General features: G+C 45.6%; 1 pseudogene; it reads left to right on the top strand.

The window, feature by feature from the left end:
• Positions 1–10,255: 10,255 nt before the first annotated feature.
• Positions 10,256–11,416, top strand: LOC149864373 (uncharacterized; annotated as a pseudogene).
• Positions 11,417–13,027: the final 1,611 nt, after the last annotated feature.

The following is a 13,027-nucleotide window of genomic DNA, read 5'->3' as shown; positions in this document are numbered from 1 at the left end:
CTCCAGAGCAGCTTCACTTGCACTCAGGGCAGATGGTGTCCCCACTGGGACAAACTCTCTTTTCACACTGTCCCTCTGCTGGGCAGCCATTCCTATGCCTTCAGGTAAATACAATTTTAATGCCATTACACGCAGGTATGTACTGTTGCATTTTGTGCAATTTTGCAAATATTGTTTTACAGAATTTGTTTTACAAACACCATTTCTGCACTGAAAATATGGAAAAATACTAATTTAATCCACAGCAAATTCATATTTGCTTAAGAATGAGTAAAATTTCTGAGGAAATTGAGTCAAAAATACAAAAAAGCTTAGTTAATTGATACCACTTGAGGATTTGCTCCTATACTTTTCAAAGTGGTCCTCACAAGAAAGTGATTGAAAATGAATGAATGGTAAGATTCTTCCCTTAGGCTAAAAGCCAGGAGCCACAATTCTGTACCTTTAGGTAATTGGGTGCAGCACCATGTTTTCAGTATTGCTTTTTAGCTGACTAGAAAGGGTAGTCAGAATGTCTACTGAATGTGTAAAGCGAATGTCAGGATTTAAAAGAAAAGGAGTCTGGTGAATTAACAGGGATATTAATAAATCAACTGCAGTGGAAGCTAAGGATGTGGATTGAGATGGATGGCAAAGTGAACAAATTTAGAAACTATAAGGTTTATTAATTCCACTACATGACAAAAATGTATTGAACTTAATTTCTATTATCCTTTGTTTTCTGTTACCATTTAGCTTTTCTTACAGAAGTAGATTTTCCCACCAGAAGGACTCACACTACCCACTTACTTGTCTGCCTCTTTCTTTATCAAGCTGAGCTTGCTGGATTTTGTGCCACAGCATTTATACATCCTACGTTCCTTTGACATGCTAACACTTCAAATATATGACCAGACTCAGAGGCTAGGAGTGGGAAGGATCATTTTAAAATGTCCTTTCATTTCCCCTTGAATAATACAACAAAATGTATTCAGGGAAGTGAGACAAGGCCAAGCAGAATATGTCTATCTAATGGTTGAGTGACAATAGACATTTCAAAATCAGGGCAAAAGGAGCCTTCTTGAACTTAGCAGCTCCAGTTTGTTCTTATAAAATAAAATTCATTTTGAGTCCTTTGGTATTATACTCTCCCTTGAGAAATTTGTCCTACTGACTCCAGCAGCAAATGAATGGTTTTGCTGAAAAGAAGTGAAATAATACATGCATTTATCCCTACAATACCACCTGCTTTCTTTCCTTTGTCCTTGAACAAAGACAAGATACCTGGAAAATTTTAAATGATCTACTCAGGTTGGCAGTAAATATAAAGAAATTGCTTAGAGCAATTTTTAAAGGCCTCATCATAATAATGCAACTTGAACTATTGAAGTTATGTACATTGGCTCCCTCTCTTGCACACAAAGCAATACTGCACATCCTTGCCTAGCTTCAAGAGTCACTCATAGAACAACAGTTGCTCTGTTTATCCACATCATTGATTTTGTATGGGAAGCTGCTGCAGAAGTTTCCTTACTTCACCTTAACAATATGTCTAAATCCTAACTTGAAATACAGAGTCCCATTCTACCTCCACTCCGCTGAAACTCATTTTGCAGTATCTTGGATATGGGCACATGTACACTGAGCATCACAATGAAACCAAAGTTTTTTCTCACTGGTTGTCAAATAGTAATGCTTATTTCAAATCTAACTCAGGCTGCATTTTGAACGGTGAATTTAGTGGATAGCCTAGAAATAAAAAGGTCATGTCTCATTCTAATCTCTTGAGCCACTCACTGTCACAGATGATATATTTAAGAAAACTATTCATTGTATTATACCTCAAAGTGTTTCTTTTTTAAAAAGAACACAACATTCATTTAGGTTTCCTGTACCTGGCCCCCTTTAAATGTCATTGTTTGGGTCCTTTACTAGAAGATTTCCTAATGTAAAATGTAAATACTAGAAATGAAAACTTTGGATACATACTTGGTTCTGGACTTCTCTCAGTTTCAAGAATGTGCAGATACCATTTGTTCTGATCTAGTAAGATGTTTCTACTTCAAAGTTCAGATCCAGTTAAACTCATTAAAATTTGTGAGGTACACAGTTACAATCTGCTGAGCCATCTAGAAATGCTCGAAGACGATGATGATGATAATACTACTACTAATAATAATCCAGTTACAAATTTCACCAAGACTTGGGGATCCAGTGTTCAGGCCCTAATTATATTCTAATTTTCTTTTAAATATGTAATAGTTAAGTTTATAATTATATTTTAGGTTTATGAATTATTTAATTCTATATATTCCTGAAAAATATTTGAAGCACAAAATATTATTCTTTCTTAAATACGTACTATCATTTTTACTTGATTTATTTTGACTGGTGTCTGGTTTCTTAATTATGTCTAGGAACACCATAATAGCAAGCTACTTAGAGCACTTTACTGCACAGTAGACTAATTTACTCCACAGTGAAGTGTCACCATCTGCATGTGTGTGACAATTGTGCCAGTGTAGACTAATTTACAGCGCCATGAGATAGTCCAGCCAGACACAGTGTGGCAGGGACACTGCCATGAAGAGAAACTTACCAGGAGAAGGAGAGGTGCAGAGTTGGTGGGACACCACTGGATACTGGAAGCACAGCCAGAGGAGCACCCCACAATCATATCTAGTTCATTTAATATTTATCCACACACACGATACTTATTCTACATTTGCTGTAGAAGGCGTGCCTTGCATATACTATATTTTCTTCCCTACCCTGTATCTGTGTTGTTTAACAGACTATAAGCATTTTGTGTTGGGTCCATTTGCTACTTTGTGCTTGTACAATATTTACTGCAAAGAGACCCCTTTCCCAATTAATCTTTTTTTTTTTTTAATTATGGTTGAGTCTACAGATTATTAGTCACATTAATAGTTAGCATAAGGAAATAGGGTCTGTTTAACGCTGTCATTCCAGACATGACTCCAGTGGTTTATAAAAGTGTGGCTAATTTAGAATTAGCTGTGTTCACATCATGCCTCTTTTCAATAGACTATTATTGCATAGCAAGTAACTGAGGGTGAAGCAAACTGAAACAAGTTCTGACATGTGCGGTACTAGACTGTTACTAGAGGAAAGTAACTGGAGTGCTGCAGGACTTGCTAGGGAAAGGTGCAACCATGGATCTTGACAATGACTTAAACAATTTATCTGTACCCCAAGACTGAATTACTAATCACTGTTCAGTCTTGCTTTATCCATTAAACTATTGTATTTACTGCAGGCTTTGAAGAAAGTGACAGGAACTCGGAAATTAATTCTAGGAACAATGTCATCATAATCAAAGGTAGAGTCCTAAAAAATCTTCCACTAAAATAAGTTGTATCTAAGCAAGCTTGCAAGTCGGGTATGAAATTTATCATTTACCTAGCAATATCATTTTGTTGATACAAAGATGATACATACAGATAAGAGAGAGATGATGCTAACAGGTGGTAGAAAACATTATCAGCAAGTAGCAGAAGATTGTCTCATGACAGAAGACTGGCTTCCCTCCTCCTGTCAATCAAGTAACTTAATAGAGCAACATCAACAACTGTTTACTTGAAAACTTAGATAAGAAGGTGTTTTGAGGCACTTTCATTCAGTTTAGTGACAGGAAATGAGCAGGGCAACCATCACCATCTGACCTGCTAGTTCTTCACAGACCATCAGCAAACACTCTGTGAATCATGGAAGCGCTATTTCACAATCACACACCTCAGGACAGGGGTAGGCGATTATTTGGCCCCACAAGCTGCACAGGGAGTTTTGCTGAGCTGTTGCAGGTCTGATCAACACTCTCTCCCAGAACAACAGCTCACCAAAAATCCCTATGTGGGATGGGGCCACGAGAGGGAAGGAAGCAGGAGGGGGAGGCGAGTCTGGGATCATGGGGCGGGGTTGCCTGGGGCAGAGCCGCAATATGCTCCCTGTACCTCCCTGCCTGCAGAAGTGGGGCTCTGCCCTGGCCCTGCACTGTCACCACTGTGCAATGCTGGGATCTCTAGGGAGACTGGCCAGGAGCTGCGTGGGCAGGGTGCGTGGCCAGGCAGATGGGATGGGGCTGTAGGCAGGCAAGGAGTTGTGTCCGGGGCTCGCTCTGGGATGTTGGGACAGTGACAGTGCAAGGCCAGGGCCGCAGCCAAAGCCAAGGCCAGGGCCAGTCCAAGATCTGGTCCCTACATGCCCCTGCCCATGGAACCTGTGCCTGTTGCAGGGGCATGTGGGCAGCAGGTTGCAGCTCTGCCCCAGCCCTGGCCCTGCGCTGTCACTGCCTCAAGATCTAATGGTCTCCTTGGTCCCACCAACCGTCTCGCTCCCAAATGCTGTAGCCGTGAGCTCTGCTCACCCAGGTCAGAAGCCACTGGAAATCTGTCATCAAATTTACCTTTAGTAAATTTACCTTTAGTAATCTAAAATGAACATCATGGGCAGGCTTTGAAGCAAGTGACAGGAGCTCAAAAATGAATTCTAGAAACAATGTCATCATGATTTCTTCCCTAAAATACAAAATTCATGAAAAGAATAAATATTGGGCAATGTGCCAGTGATGTACCTACATCATACACCATAATGCTAAACTTATACTAAGGAAATTAATCTCTCTATAACTAAAGAACTGTAACAACAGATATTTCTATTAGAAAAATGAAATAGGACTGTGCATTTATTCCAAAGAAAATAGCTTTAAAGAGTAATGTCAGATTACATTTTTCAGTTTACATCCAGAATGGCAAATACAGAGACAAGTGAACACTGTCATTTGTTTTTTCCTTTATTACCAGTACTGCATGTGATGGATGTTACTAAGGTTAGAAGCTGACAAATTGCATGTAGTACTGCTGCCTCTGCTGCAGGTCCCAGCTGGCTATTAAGTGAGCTACATATGACTTAGTGCCATCTTGTGACCGCTGCAGTTATCTAACAGGAAGCAAGATGGGGAGAGGCTCAAAGATAGTCCAAGTTTTGATTAAGGTACTGATTACAGTTTATTTTGCTGTGTGGTTTATGCAGTTGTTGATCAAAAGCATTTCACAAAGGCCACTACTCCTTGAACATACAACACTCAAGATGCTATCTTACCCATGACCAACCATTAGTCTTAATATTGAAATTTTACAATCTTTGCACTCTCTTATGCCTGAGGAAGCTTGCAAATAAAGAATTTTTTGCAATTATCTCATTGGTCTAATAAAAGATATCATGCCCCCCCGCAAGAGTTCTGATTACTTTTGCCTGCAGACCAACACAGCTACAACCGGTATCCTCGAGTCTTAATACTGAACAAATTTATCTCATTCTGGAGCATGAATGCCATGTGCCCCTGGAGGTGGTTGCGGGGGCGGAACGGCGAGCTCTCACAGGCAGGTGGCAGGAGCATAGTGGCAGCAAACGGGGAGCTACTCAAGGCAGCCACAGAGCCACAGCACTGTCAGCAGGGGGTGGGGGGGATGACCGCAGACCAGCAGTTGGCGACCACCCACAGACATTGCCAGCAGTGAGGGAGGAGGTGGCAAGCGTCAACCACTCGCAGGCACCACCAGCAGTGCCAGCAGTACCTTTTCGCAGGGGGTGCACCACCACACTCAGGGGGTGCATGTGCATTCGCATGCATCCCCTATGTGTCACCAATGGTCTGGAGGTAGCTATTCAAGAGACTTCCACTCCCTTGATATTCCTGCAAAATGTCACTAGATACAAAGCTATTATACCTCTTATAACATTCAAATTCCAAAGACCCAGTAATGTTAAAAAAACTCTAGCATTTGTTCAGTTACAGAATATAATTAATGTGAAGGTACTGACCCTGTTCTAGCAACTAGCTTATCATTTACATTTAAATTTTAGTTTTAGAGGGTTATGGGTCAGACAAATAAAAAATTGTAAATTAATTGTTTACGTCAGTGACAGTGGACCTGCCTTCTCCCATATGAGGAACAGATTTAAGAAGACAAAACAGGAAAGTTAAACAAGAAAAGAAGAATGTGAATTTTTTAAAAATAAGCTTTAAAAAAGTAAAGTATGGATAAAAGAACATTTAGTGCATACCTGGTAGTTTATGACTTGGTAAGGTTCAGCTAATAAACATACCTAAGAAAGATATAACATGAATATAATATTCAATAATATTTAATGTATGGTATACACATTATATTAATAAGTAAACTAAGCTACTAGTATTCTGTAATCACACTTATTTTGCCCAATGGCTTGCATACATTTTCTACAGACTTGTATACTGAGTTCAGTAAATCCAAAAGCTCAATTATTATTGATCAGTAATATGGTATAAGTAATATCTCATTGACATGCTGGAACTTCAGATCCTAAGGGTATATATCTAAGTTGATATTTTAATTCTTAACTTGAGTTAATTCATTACTGCCTAACTTGAATTCATGAACACAATTATAGATACAAATCTAGATACTTAATAAACATTTTTTCCTGGAACCAAACGTTTAGCTGTTACCCTAGGGTTCAGACTGTCTTAGAATAAAAGCTTTGTGGCATGTCTAGACTGGCATTTGCAGTTGAGGTTGTTAACTTGAGTTAACTGGTAATCATTTAACTTGAGGAAAGACAGGCCCACAAGCTCTGTTCTGAGCATATTCATAGTAGTCCTGCAGCAACATCATTAGAATGCTATAGGCTGATTGTGTGGTCCACATCCCTTCCTTTTAAATAAATTATATATTAACATGTGTTCACTGCAAGGAGTCAATAACAGTTCTACATTTGCCTTTAGTGAAATGTGTTTTCTAGGGTGTGTGCAGGCATTCATGACACCAAGTCTCCGTTCGCTTACTTTAAGGCATAGGAATGTAGACTGGGAGTGACCTAGACAGCCATTTGCTGGTGCCAGGAGTAGCATAGGGAATCCAGTGTAAGTAACTCATTGTGGTGGGAGGGGTGGGCAGGATCAGAGAGGGAAGGAGGTCAAGCAGATCCATGGAGGAGGTTGGCAGGATGGAGGGGCTGGGATTGGAGTGGGTGGGGAGGGCTGGAAGGTCTGCTGGGAAATGGGGGGTAGGGGGTGAGTCTGCAGAGAGATTAAAATAATCTGCTCAGGGTCAGGGGGCAGAAAGAGCACAACCCCAGGGCCAGAATGAGCATCTATATTTTCCCAGCACCCGGACTGCATTCTAACATTCAAAAGATTGGGTTAACCCATTCCCAAGGCCTGCCATTTTTGCCTAATTTAATCCCCCAGAACACATGCCATAGATGGGCATTTGATCCATCTAACCCTAATTAGCTTGATGTAATGCTTGGACTTACCCCCAGTAACTATTTCTGCCATTATAATGCTGCCAAATTTAGCACCACTAAGTTATTACGTTTATTTATGTATTTGACATGTGGCTCCCCTCTGCAAAAAACTATCAGAGCAGTTTTAACAGTTCACATCTGCTTCCATTCCAGGTGCCATGCTGCCTGCATTTCTTGCTCTACTCTAACCCACCTTTGTCCCCAGGTTTCCCTGCTTATCTCACTTGCAACATCTTAACCTTATTCAGTATGGAATGCCCTGTACAGAAGGAGAATCTAATTAACAGGAGATGTGGTTTTACTGGACCTCCTGGTATGTTGCATTTTTAGTTGGGACTTTCTTCTGCCTGGTAAATCCTCTGTTTTTCCTTCTGCAGGCCAGTTCCTCCCTACTTAAGTCTTCAGAGTCCTTCCAAACAGCCCCAGCACCAAACTGGCTCTCTTTGCAGCTTATTAGGCCTCCCTTAATTTTCCCCAGCCTTGCCCCAGTTAGTTCCCTTATGACTCTTCTTCTTCTACTCCAGGCAGAGGTCTTTCCTTTTCCTCAGTCACAGTCTTTCTATCCCCCTAGCTTAGGGGTGGGCAAAATATGGCCTGGGGGCCACATCCAGCCCACAAAGTTTTTCTATCCAGCCCATGGGGCCCCTAAAAAATGTAGAAAATTAATATTTCTCTGCCCTTGTTCCTGTCAAAAATGACAGGAACCAAGGGCAGTAGGACCCAGGGGAAGCCCGGCGGGCTCCAACAGTGGGGGACACTGCCTCATAAATGTAACTGATTTAATATATACTGCTTTATATTCTCTTTCAGTGCTTTCATTCTTTTAGAGTTCCCTATGAATCTTTCGTGTAAATCTTCGACTCTTCTTGAGTGTTGCATGACAAAAACAGTTGCTATGATTCACTCTAGAGGTGGTTACATTTCAGCAGCAAAGAAAATTATCCCAGTAAATTTTCTATATAATTGTTTATCTTTACAAAGTTGGTTGTAATCTCAAAGCATAAGTTGTTTTATCTATATAAATACTGTATTTACTCAACTAGAATGCAGTCCTGATTATAAGATGACCCCACAATAATTAGAGTCTATACATAGAAAAATTATTAATGTGTTATCATTTTCCAGGTATAGAATCTAATTATTGGAGGTTTGCCTTGAATTTGTCCCCCTTCGCACTGCTACATCAGGGCAAATAAACCAAGAGTCAGGGGGTGGGGGGCGGTAGGTAGCCCCTTTGCTCTCTGGTTCTCACACAACTATTTCCCCTAGAAGCCCCTTCTCAACCCTCCTTACTGTCAGACATTACTTTTCCTGAACAAATGGAAGTGAGAAGCAAATCTGAAAACAATAACCTTGAAATTAAACATGACTGTACTAATTTGCATATAGTACCTATATACTTGTTCATCCAGAATTGGTGCATGTTACCTTTTTTGATACTGCTTCAAGTTTTAGCACAGGTGCTCCATAAACACACTTTTGAGCAGCACTTTGGCACCTATTTATATGGAGTACAAACTATACATATTAGTTCAATTGGCAAACCATTTGTGCCTCTGCTGCTCCAATACACTGCATAGCATGCTGGAGCAATCAAAAGTGTGGCAGAGCTTGCAGCTGCCTGCTGCTGAGCCTGCCAGCCACCTAGGGCCCACACAGAAACCCAGGGCCAGCTGGGTTGTCATACAGGTTGGCATGTGGGGCAGCCACAGCACTGAGCCAGAGGGTGAGCCACCCAGGCCTCAGCTGCAGGAAGCATGGAGAGGCAAGAGGACCCAGAGTCCGCTGCAGGGACCATGACTGACCACAGTGAGGCAGGTAGGGAGACCCAGATACAGGAGTCTGCCCACGCCAGGCACCAGTGACCCTGCTGGCAGCCCAAGAAGGTGACTGACCCCCTCTGGCCATTTGGGTCCAGGAGGACACATTGCAATAGTTCACCCAGGGATGGCACAATGAGCACATCTACCAGGAGAATGCTACCCACATGGCCAAGCAGGAGCACAATAAAACATGACAGCAGTGTCATACCAAATCAATTTCATGCCATGTATGATGCCAACCTGTGCTCAGCGGTGGGACAATCCACTATGCCCCACTATGAGGAGCTGGCCCACATTCTTGGCCTGAAAGCCACAGCCCCCTCCCCCCAACTACTCCTTCAACACCAGGGAAGGAGTGGAGCCTTTGGCATCCAGCCTGCTGACCTGGCCAGAGTCCCCAAAGGCAAGGTCCTCCTCCAGACCTGCAGCAGCAGCACCACTGCCCAGCTATGCTGGGAGCAACAGAAAGGATAGACACACACCACAGGCAAGACCCACAAGACTGGAGAAGCAGGTCCCCTGGCTCCTGCATGACAGGAATGAGAGTGGGAAGGATCTTGGGGGGCAGGCTGGGGTGTTACACAGGTCAGCAAAGGCCATATCCTGGTGGCCTTGGCACCAGGCCTCACCCCATCAGAGGTCATGTCTGGCTCCAGCTCATCCTGCCCACCAATCAAAGGCCCAGGAATTGCATTCTCCCAGCCAAGGCAGCCACCTGTCACTGAGGCCTGGTAAGTGCCACACAGGGCATGGGGAACTGAGACCCTCTCCCCACTCACCCCTTTCCCTCCCTTCACCCCTGGACTGCTCCTCCTTATACCCTGCATGCACCCTAAACCCATCTCTGCCACCTCCCTCTCCTGACCCCCACACCTCTGCTATGCAGGGGTCCCCTTCCCAACATGGACAGAACAGCCTCCCTCCCTTGCCAGCACTCCCAGCTTGATGGAGCTAGTTCTAACTATGAGGGCAGCTGTGAGGTGGTGGTATTGCCAGCACCATGTCCCTGTTGGGCCACAGCTCTGCATCCTCTGGAGCTGGTGGCTCAGGGCCTGAGTTGTGGGATACCACATCTATCCTGGTAGGCTAGGCTGGCTGTGATGCTTGTCCCTGGGAGGATTCCTCCAGGCAGGGCTCCACAGATGCCACAGGTAAGGGGGGGGCCTTGGCCAACAGGCCACCTGAACACACAGTGGGAGGGGACAGGCAGACCCCAGGATGCCTGTGGTCCTTGTCATGGTGCCAGTCCCACATTGCTCTGGCTTGGGGGACATCTGTCTGGCTCCACAACTGGGACCCTCACCGAGGCCTGTTCTCATCCCGTGCCATGTTGCTGTAGCTGAAGATGACCCTCCACTTGCTCCCTCTATAGACAGCCCACCTGGCAGGGGAGAAGCCATCATCCAGCACCTGGGAGCCACCCACTTACTCTCATGCACTCTGGGGGCCAACCAGATGCGGTGCCTTCACTGGGTGTGATATGCATAGGAGGACCACATCTGGAAGGAGCAGCTTCAGCTGGAGTGGGCACACCACCAGGAGGCCCAGGCCTTCTGCCAGCAGGTCCTGAGCAAACTCCACCACTTCCACCATGACCAGGCCCTTGCTCAGGAGGAGGCGCAGGCTGGGAGTGTGGCCGTGCAGCAGCTAACAGCAGCAATCAAGAAAAAGCAGCAGCTGGACTGAGACAGCTAGCTGGAGCTGGGGCACCTGTAGGCTTTCATTGACACTGCTGTCCAGTAGGAGCACAGGGTCTCGCAGCAGCTCCTGGCCACCATCCCCAGCCTGTCCATTTCTGGTACTGTGCCCCAGCCCATGCCGGCCCCAGAACAAGCACCTGCCCCCCCTTCCCCCGCCAGCCTGTGTCCCCACTACCAGAGGCAGAGCCTATCTGGGAGCATTTTATCTGGTTGCTAGCTCAGTTGGAACCCCAGCAGGACCCATGGGCTCACCGCAGCTGTCAAGAGGCACCACTCCTTCCTCCCTGCTTCCCAGGTCTATCTGCAGCAGTTACCCCTGAGGAGGAGTGTCTACGCTCCTCCCCAGAGCAGCCAGAGCCCTGGCCATGTTGGCCTGGTCCCCACACACAGGGTGTTTGCACACAGAGTCGGGGCCAAGGGGCAACCCCTTATTCCCTCCCCCCTTTGCCTCCTCACCTGGTGTTACCCCTGCCCCTAAGGACTCACTCTCTTCCCCCTGGTGCTCATTTATATAGTTTTTGTGTTTTTCTGGTGTTGAAAGGGTTTGTGGATGGGAAGAACTGGGTGAATGGTGGTGGCATGGTGGAGCATGTGGGGTACTGAGGGAATCTTGTGTTGTTGGGGAAGTTTTGGAGAAAGGAATGGGGAATAAAACTGCTTTTGTTTTTGCTGGAGCCACACTGCCTATGTTGTTGTGGTCCTGATCATAGGCGACTGGTGCCTCCCAAGTATGGGAAGGGTACCCACAGGCATCGCTGTCAGCATGGGTGGCAGGGCCAGATTTGGCGAGCTCCTGCAGGCGCCGCTGTTGCTGGCAGTGGCAGCAGCCCTGTCATGGGGGGAATCTACCCCATGTCCCCCATATGCATTGCCTCCAGTCCTGGTAGTGGGCGGGGATGAAGACCTCTGGCCGGGTAGCCTTGCACAGGTGAGTGAGAAGGCCAGTGCCCTACTCAGGGGACTAGACTGTGATGGCCTCATGCACTCTGGCACCTGTGTACCATTGTTGGAAGGCATGGTTCTCAACTGCAACACTGCTCCTGGCTGGCTGGCTGGCTCTGCTGTGACTGTCACTGGATGCACTGTGGTACACAGCAAGCCTCCTTCATCCACTGGCCCTCAAAGACCTCTACTGGAAACTCACACACAATATGCAGGACACACAGTGTGGTGATGATGGGTATGTGCTGCAGTGCTGCCTCCAGGTGGGTGACAAGGCTCAGCCAGCATCCCTTCAGCCAGCCAAATGCCCATTCAACAGTGCAGCGGCAGCAAGCAAGAGTTCCATTGTAGTGCTGCTGCTGAGCATCCAAGGGCCCTGGGAAGAGGTACATCAGCCAGGGGAGGAATGAGTATGCAGCATATGCCACAATCACTGATGGGATGCCAACATGTCCTGGATCCCTGGGACAAAGGTCCATGCCTCTATCAGTTGGGAGTGGAGAGTGGTGCTGATGTGCAGCCATGGCCCACTGGCAGCTGGCCCAGAGTTTCAGGCAGTTTGGTTGGAGTGCCCATACTACAGCCCAGGTGACCGTGTTGTCCCTATCTGGGTCTTGCAGGCACACAGCCATGGGGTGAAGGTCTGAGGGGGCAGATGCTGTCACATGTGGCAAAGGTCTCAGCCAGGTACCAGTCCCCACTGTCAGACTGTTGCAGTGGGTACAGGATGCAGGGGGCCATTCTACATCAGGGCTACTGCTGCAGTGCAGCTGACACAGAGGGCTAGTGTCCCCAGACACCAATTGGCTAGGACTGAGAAGCTTCTGAGGGCAAGTAGCCCTGAGATAGTAACCAGGGCACTTTTTTATACTGCTGGGGGAAAACAGGTGTGGGCCTCAGCCTCCAGCTCTTCCTGGCTAAAGACCCAGAAGGAGCTGGGCAAAGACAGTTTGTCCAAAGCAACATAATTTGTCCCTCAGCAAAGTGCACCTTCAGGCTCATGCACCCAGGCACAAATCACCAGCATAAATTTGCAAGCATACACCCCTGCATGTGTAGACACGCCCACTGTGTTGACTAGGAATTTAGCCTATTCTCCTGGGAGGCACGAGTTCTGCCATTGAGTTGGTTAAAGAGTAAGGAAGTGTTTGTAGTTAGGTGAATTTATGACTACACTGTCACTCTTTCATCCTTTCTCCCTATGATTTTTATATGATTTTTTTATATGAGTTAAGCCCTCTGAATGCCTGCCTAATTGGACATTTAGATCAG

Source organism: Crocodylus siamensis, chromosome 5, assembly GCF_052110815.1.
Source record: "Crocodylus siamensis isolate JL-2025a chromosome 5, ASM5211081v1, whole genome shotgun sequence".
Lineage (NCBI taxonomy): Eukaryota > Metazoa > Chordata > Crocodylia > Crocodylidae > Crocodylus > Crocodylus siamensis.
The sequence above is the reverse complement of the archived record's forward strand: the minus strand, read 5'-3'. Positions and strand labels throughout refer to the sequence as shown.